This window comes from Copadichromis virginalis, linkage group LG11 (assembly GCF_057382275.1).
Source record: "Copadichromis virginalis isolate Kocher_CV1m ecotype Utaka linkage group LG11, C_Virginalis_male_GT1.1, whole genome shotgun sequence".
NCBI lineage: Eukaryota > Metazoa > Chordata > Actinopteri > Cichliformes > Cichlidae > Copadichromis > Copadichromis virginalis.
Window position 1 is genome coordinate 6,377,133 of NC_140628.1, and position 6,671 is coordinate 6,383,803.

The 6,671-nt window shown below is 40.2% G+C and overlaps 1 long non-coding RNA gene across 2 annotated transcripts; it reads left to right on the forward strand.

The window, feature by feature from the left end:
- Positions 1 to 3,536: 3,536 nt before the first annotated feature.
- LOC146697974 (uncharacterized) lies at positions 3,537 to 4,973 on the forward strand. Of its 2 annotated transcripts, XR_014922877.1 has the most exons (3): positions 3,537 to 3,781; positions 4,444 to 4,525; positions 4,705 to 4,973. It is a non-coding gene; the product is annotated as an uncharacterized LOC146697974 (long non-coding RNA). The 2 variants fall into 2 exon arrangements; XR_014922876.1 differs by lacking the exon at positions 3,537 to 3,781 and having other exon boundaries at positions 4,052 to 4,525.
- The last annotated feature ends 1,698 nt before the right edge of the window (positions 4,974 to 6,671 follow it).

The window sequence follows — 6,671 nt, forward strand, 5'->3', positions numbered from 1 at the left end:
GCAGGATTAAATTTACAGTGGCTTTGTTCACACAGCTGGGATTGTATTTTACACTGACCCTGGCTCAGTATAAATGGTAAATGGCCTGTATTTATATAGCGCTTTACTAGTCCCTAAGGACACCAAAGCGCTTTACATATACAGTCATCCACCCATTCACACACACATTCACATACAGTATCATACAGTTTAAACGAAGCACTGAAACTTGCACATATTTATTATAGATGCACTGAAGCTAATTGAGATATTTGCTGTCAATCTGTGGCTGCGATTAAAAACTTTACTGAAAACTTTATTAACTAGTAACTTCATCAGTCATGACAGAAGCTAATATTTCTGTGCTAACATCGTTTAAACAGTAACAGCTTTACTCCAATATAAGCTAACGTTTACACCATAACTTTAAGCTAGCACCATAAAGACGGTAAAACACGTAATAATATCTACAAATGCATCTTAAAGCTGTTATATTAGCACTCTGTGTATTACTAAGATAACCACATTAACATTACTGACACTCGCTGACTTTTAATAGTTATTCTATAAATGCTGTCCGTTTAAATGGTCTTACCTGTACACACTGCATATCCACCGGATTCCAGCCAGAGTGGATTCTGGAGTCTCCCACGCTCCTGTTAGTGATCCTCCATCTGGATGGATGAGAAAAACCTTCTGAACAATCTAGCAGGAGATGGCCAATATCTATGGGACTGATTTGTGCTAATAACGCCCATTGTATGGACTGATAACAGCCGAAGCGGGTGAATAAAGTCACCCAGTAGCTAGCTGTGCCATTACCCAGCATACATCACTCCCTCCGTAAATGCAATAAACGATACAAAAGTATCGTTCTACCTGTTTTTCAGGTAGTTGTTTACATTATATAATTTATTGTGTTCTGTATACGTCACTACAATGTGATTTGGAAAATGTCTAAATATACCGACAACAGGCACTTCCGCGGCAATCTCTTCAATCGGAGGACCCTTCACGTCAATTCCCGACTCGAGAGGGGTACCCTGCGCGTCCATAAGTGAAGCAGAGGGAGCCTGACCATGCGTCACACGTTTGACGAGTTGGGAGTGAGAACGTGTTGGAAAATAAATTAGAAGTATTTAGCTGAAGTGTATTTTATTTGTGTTTAGTTCTTTTTTTTAACTTGTAGTTCTAAATTGGAAGATTATTGTGATTTTGAAATACAAAAATAAAATTATATATTATTATTTTTTCATTGCTCAAAATAAGCCTCACACTTGCGGAAGCCGGTATACCCGCCGAAACGGCATGCATTTATCGAGACTTTCGACCCCAGTTAGGCCAGTTATGGATCTTCGGATCCACATTATGTCAGCAGCTGTTCTCCACCGTGAACTATGTTAAAAACAAACACTGCTCACGCCTCACAGATGACAGCTTACAGTCCTGCGTAAATATGAAAGCCCCGATTTGCAGACGCTGTGCGCAGAGGTTCGGGACCATAAGTCTTATTGTAAACATATCACGGCAGACCCGACAATGTTTTCATGAACATGCTTTTCAGCATCTCTTTATTGACCACTTTTCTCACACACGGTTGCTGTACGCATACAGCCGGCTGTAGCTTTTCAGCTCACAGCCCGACACAGCAGAGAGAGCACAGACTAAAGTCTGTGCTCTCTCTGCTGTTGTGTTGGTATGTGTCGGGCGTGCCACTCAGGTGTGTCCGACTCCTATGCAGCGGCACTGCAGACCACGCCCCGCCACTCACATTAACCAGGTAAACTACATATTTAGGGAGAATTTAGCAAATATCTATTTTTTTTTAGCAGCATAGTGTTTTTTTCCAATTACTTTTTAAAAGTCAGGTCAAGGCTCCAAAAGCCCAAAGGCAATATAAGGGTGGCGGCTCACAACAGTTTTTGTTTGCTGCATGGATCATTTTAGTTCAGCTGGGTGTCTTTCCTTTTGTTATATTTCTTTAAGAGTTCAAAATGTGTTAATTACATAAATAAAATGTAATTTTCTCTGTAGCACTTCATGGATTTCATAAGCAACACACTTTAGTTGCTCTGTGGATTCTTTTAAAAAGGAGTTAAAAACTTTTCTGTTCAAACCAGACTTTTGTTGATCTACGTATTTTATATTCTTTACATTATTTACGTTTGATCTTTTAAATTGTGTATAATGTCTATTGATTGTATTGTTTATTTTAATATTTCTGTACAATGCTTTGTGACTGCCTGTCTGTGAAAAGCGCTTAATTACTTACTTACTTTAGTTGTTCAAACAAAGCATAAAGGTTAAAAAAAATATATATATACAGTGCTATCTTCATTTTAGATTTCAAAAAGTATTTGCGGCTCCCAGTGTTTTCTTTTGCGTGGAAACTGGGTCCAAGTGGCTCTTTGGGTGTTAAAGGTTGCAGACCCCTGCCCTATGCGTTCCTATCACCAGGTTGATGCCAGGGTATAAAGGTTTTGCCATCTCTTTATAAAACCTTATCTCTCCCCCATTCTGCCAGGAAGCTTTAATTAATGTCTGTAAAGCTCACTATTTGCAGGCTTATTTTTCTGTTGTTCTTCTTTGTTGTGTATTACTCTCCTTTGTTTCCAGCCCGTTTTTATTTCCTCTCACCCAAAGGTCACCCCTGTGTGCCAGGCACGGAGGCCCTGACAGTAAATGGTGGATTAACAGAAACAAGATATTGAGATAAGTTCAACGCAGAGCATGTTTAACATTACAGATGGGCCTTCACAGTGGTTCAAAGCAGGGCTCGCACCATTCAAGTTTTATCTCTATTTAACCTTGAAGACTGCAAATGAAAGCTGCGGCTGTAGTTTCACTTCTTTGACAGAAAAAAAATCTCATATCCCGTGGTCGAGGTATACAGGAGCATTCATTTTCACCATTTGTTCTCTCTGGCATCCCCTGCTTACATTTCTGATAACACTAAATTCAAAGTCAAGAACTCACTTAGAATAAATGCTTAGGTCCCATTTTTGAAAAAGAAATACTAGACTCCAGTCTTGCGTGCAATGTTAACAAGTGTGCTGATATATGCAAACTGTATTGTTAAATCTTGATTAAATTAGGAGATAATTAAGCACAGTGGATCTGATGGAGCAGAAAGTTGTGAAACAGTTTGCCTTCATCTCCACTCTTGGTCTTTTTCTGCAAATTTCAAAAGTACTTCCATTGATTTGAAAATAGTTTTCTTGCCCATGGACGTCATACATTAGGAAATGTTCAGTTCAATCAAGTAAGTGTATATGCATGTATAGAATACACGTATAACGATAAAGAAGCGTAAGGTTGGCCAGGCCTTACGGTGTGTTCACACCGAATGCGATAGAGGCAGGCAGAGCATCAGGCTTACATGTAAAGTCAATGGAAAGGCGCGATGACCCGCGATTGCGGCTCCCGCGAAAATTCGGAAGCAGATTTGCGTCGCCAAAACGCCAAAACGCCTGAAACGCGTTTCAGGCGTTTGACTCGCAAAAAAAGTTTTTGTGTTGCATTTTGTGCATACACGCGTTTCGCGTCCACCGCTCGAGTTGGAAAAATCTGAACTCCAGCGTCAAATCGCGCCGCGACAACCAATCAGGAGCCTGGTGACGTGGCTGTTACCTAGTTCAAAGGGGCAGATCCAGCCAAAGCCCTTTATTCTTCAATAGAAGGAAGGCTAATCAATGCCGTAGCAAACAACCCGGAGCCGTACGACACCAGCTGCTTTCTGGACCGAGACAGGAATATAAAGGACGAGCTTGGAGGAAGATATGTGAAGAGATCGGGCAACCTGGTAAGTTCATTCATTTCTCTTAAGTTTTCTCTAAAGTTTTCACTGACCCGGGGAAGCCGCACAAAAGCTAGCAAGCCACCGCTATTTTCCCACTGACGTACAAATACCGTTCTGCTTTTAGGCATGTTGTCATTTAGGAATATATTTTATTGTTTATTCATAAACAGCACACAGTGGTCCCGCTGTTCATCCGTCACTGCCTCTTTTTTTTGATTTTCATTTTCTTTTTTTTTGCACCGGACAGCATTGCATTCTGCAGCCTGATTGACAAATCTCCTGCGCTTGTCAAATTTATCATGTTTGGTTTTGATAACCATCACGTCCAATAGAAAAAACAGCACGAAAACACCCATAACTATGAGCCTCATTCGGAAATAGACACCTGCACCGCGAGGGAAAAAGGCGCACGAAAGTGGCAGGCAGATGAAGACAAACCGCGGCATAATAATACTTTTACGTTTTGCAATCTACAAAGGTTTGCACTTTGAGAATCAATTGTGAGAACTGTGACCAATGTTCATGTGTGTGTGTGGAAAAAAGTGTATAAAGTGCGTGGCCAGGGGCTAGTTATTCTGAGAACCCCTGCTGCAATAAATGAGGGACCACTGTCTACTCTATGATTATTATATTCAACCTGTTAACATTTAATACTGTATTGATAGAACCAACTGATTCTGCAGCAGAGCATCCGCAGTTGCTTCTCCTGGCTCCCCAGTCCCTGAGCTCCTGCTGCTGCACCCACAGGTATGTACAGCAAGCACTGATACCTTTTTAGTCGGTGGGATTGCCTGTGATCACCTTTACTAAATATCTACAACCAATCTGATTATATCCTGTTTTTGTTTTTTTGTTTTTTTTTCAATGTTGAAATTAAAATCTAGTAGCAGCCTTCTCATTTCTTTGTGCTTTGTGCTGTTTTACAGGCCCACAGGGGAGGATGGCTCCGAGGCAGATGAGGGACGGGTCCCAGGACGGTCCATCGGTGGTGGAGCTGGCCACCCTGGTGTCCCTGAAGAGTCCACACCAGTCTCCAATGGAGCATTTCCTCCTCAGCCTTGTTCCTGCTCTGGAGAGCAGCTGGTCCTTTTTATTCCTGTCTCTCTGTAAATACTTATATTTTATATATTTATGTTTAATGTTTTTCTGTTTGAGAATTCTAATATTATTTCAAATAAATTTTTATAATGACTAATGTGTCAGTTCTACTACACAGCAAATGTTGGCACACGACTTGACACATCTAGAATTTATTTCATATTATACTAATGACAAAATATACTAATACAGTGGGATGCAAAAGTTTGGGCAACCTTGTTAATAGACATTATTTTCCTGTATAAATCGTTGGTTGTGTTAAGGTTCACAATTGAGGAGGGAGAGTACAAACCACCCATGGTCCAGAAGGTCTTGGTCAAACAATGATTTTAATGAACACACGTGTGGGAAGACACTCTGTACGCAGACAGCCAGTAGTCCTCGACTTAATCAAAGCATGAACAGATATTTTATAGCATCAGGGTTTGATTTACTGACGCCCCTTCATGCGTCACAGATACATTTTATACATAGATCAGACTTTTAACCCAGAAGATCATCTTCTATTTTCATGGCTGGTACTTTCCGTTCTTGTCTTAAAGTGAATTGTTCCTCTTTCTTGCCGAGACAACAAGGACGGTTCCTCTTTTACCGAGACACTTTTGCAGTTACAACCAGACATGACTAATCTCTCCTCTAAATAAATTTAACTCATGTGTGTGTGTCACGACCTCACATGCTCTTTCTCAATTCACCTGTTGCACTTCTGACCTTTCACCAGGACAGAGGCTCACTGAGACTATGTGTATGTCTTCTACTAAATAAATGTTTTAACCAAGAACTTCTACTTAAAAGCTTAATATAAAATGATCTGATATATAAGTGTTTTGTAAGCATGTATTGCAATTCCTTCTATGGCTCCAAGTCACTTGCACAATAGATTGTCCGAACATCGCGCCGAACAAAGCTTCCGACCCCCAATTAATTGACCGAGCTCCAACTCTTTAGTAAGCACAGATATGCATTGTGTATAAAATAGTCATAACTGCTTAAGGCCTTCTTAAAGCTATCTGTTACATTGTTAAAGCCTTGTCTTAGCCTGCTGCTCAAAATAACTTCCACTTCTGCAAAACTCTCCAAGCCTGTTTCCTGTCCTGTTACTTTTAGCCTTTCTGAAAGACACACTGTTTAACCCCTGAATGCAATATAAACTCCAGATTATGTTATTAATGCAATGGTAATGATGACAATTATTTAACAATAGCAGTAAAATAATTTCCCTGCTCCACAGTTGTTACAAAAAAAAATGTCAGTTAAATATCATACAGGAGACACACACAGTGATATTTGAGAAGTGAAAAGAAGTTTACTGGATTTACAAAAAGTGTGCAATAATTGTTTAAACAAAATCAAGCAGGTGCATAAATTTGGGCACCACAAAAAAGAAATGAAATAAATATTTAGTGTATATCAATGTGTGTGTCTCCTATATGATATATGGGGTGCTTTTGTCTGGACGTGCTTCCCATCCAGAGCTGCACAGCACAGAGGGAAGTTCCAGCGCTCCTGGAATCCCTCTGTGATGGACCGCCAGTCTCCAGGTGAAGGCACAGCCATGAAGTCGTCCACTAGACAGTCCCAGATGGCTGCCTGGGGGGTGATCTGACACACCAACTCTGTAACTGAACGCTTGGTGCTGAAGGAGTCCGCGGTGACAAGGAACCTGGACAAAATTGTTCAAAATCAGTATTATGTGTACTGCAGTTAGAAAATACATTATTCAAATTCCAAAATACTTTTGTGATGTCAGATTTAAATCACAAAACTTAAATCTTACATGAAACATTTTGTAATT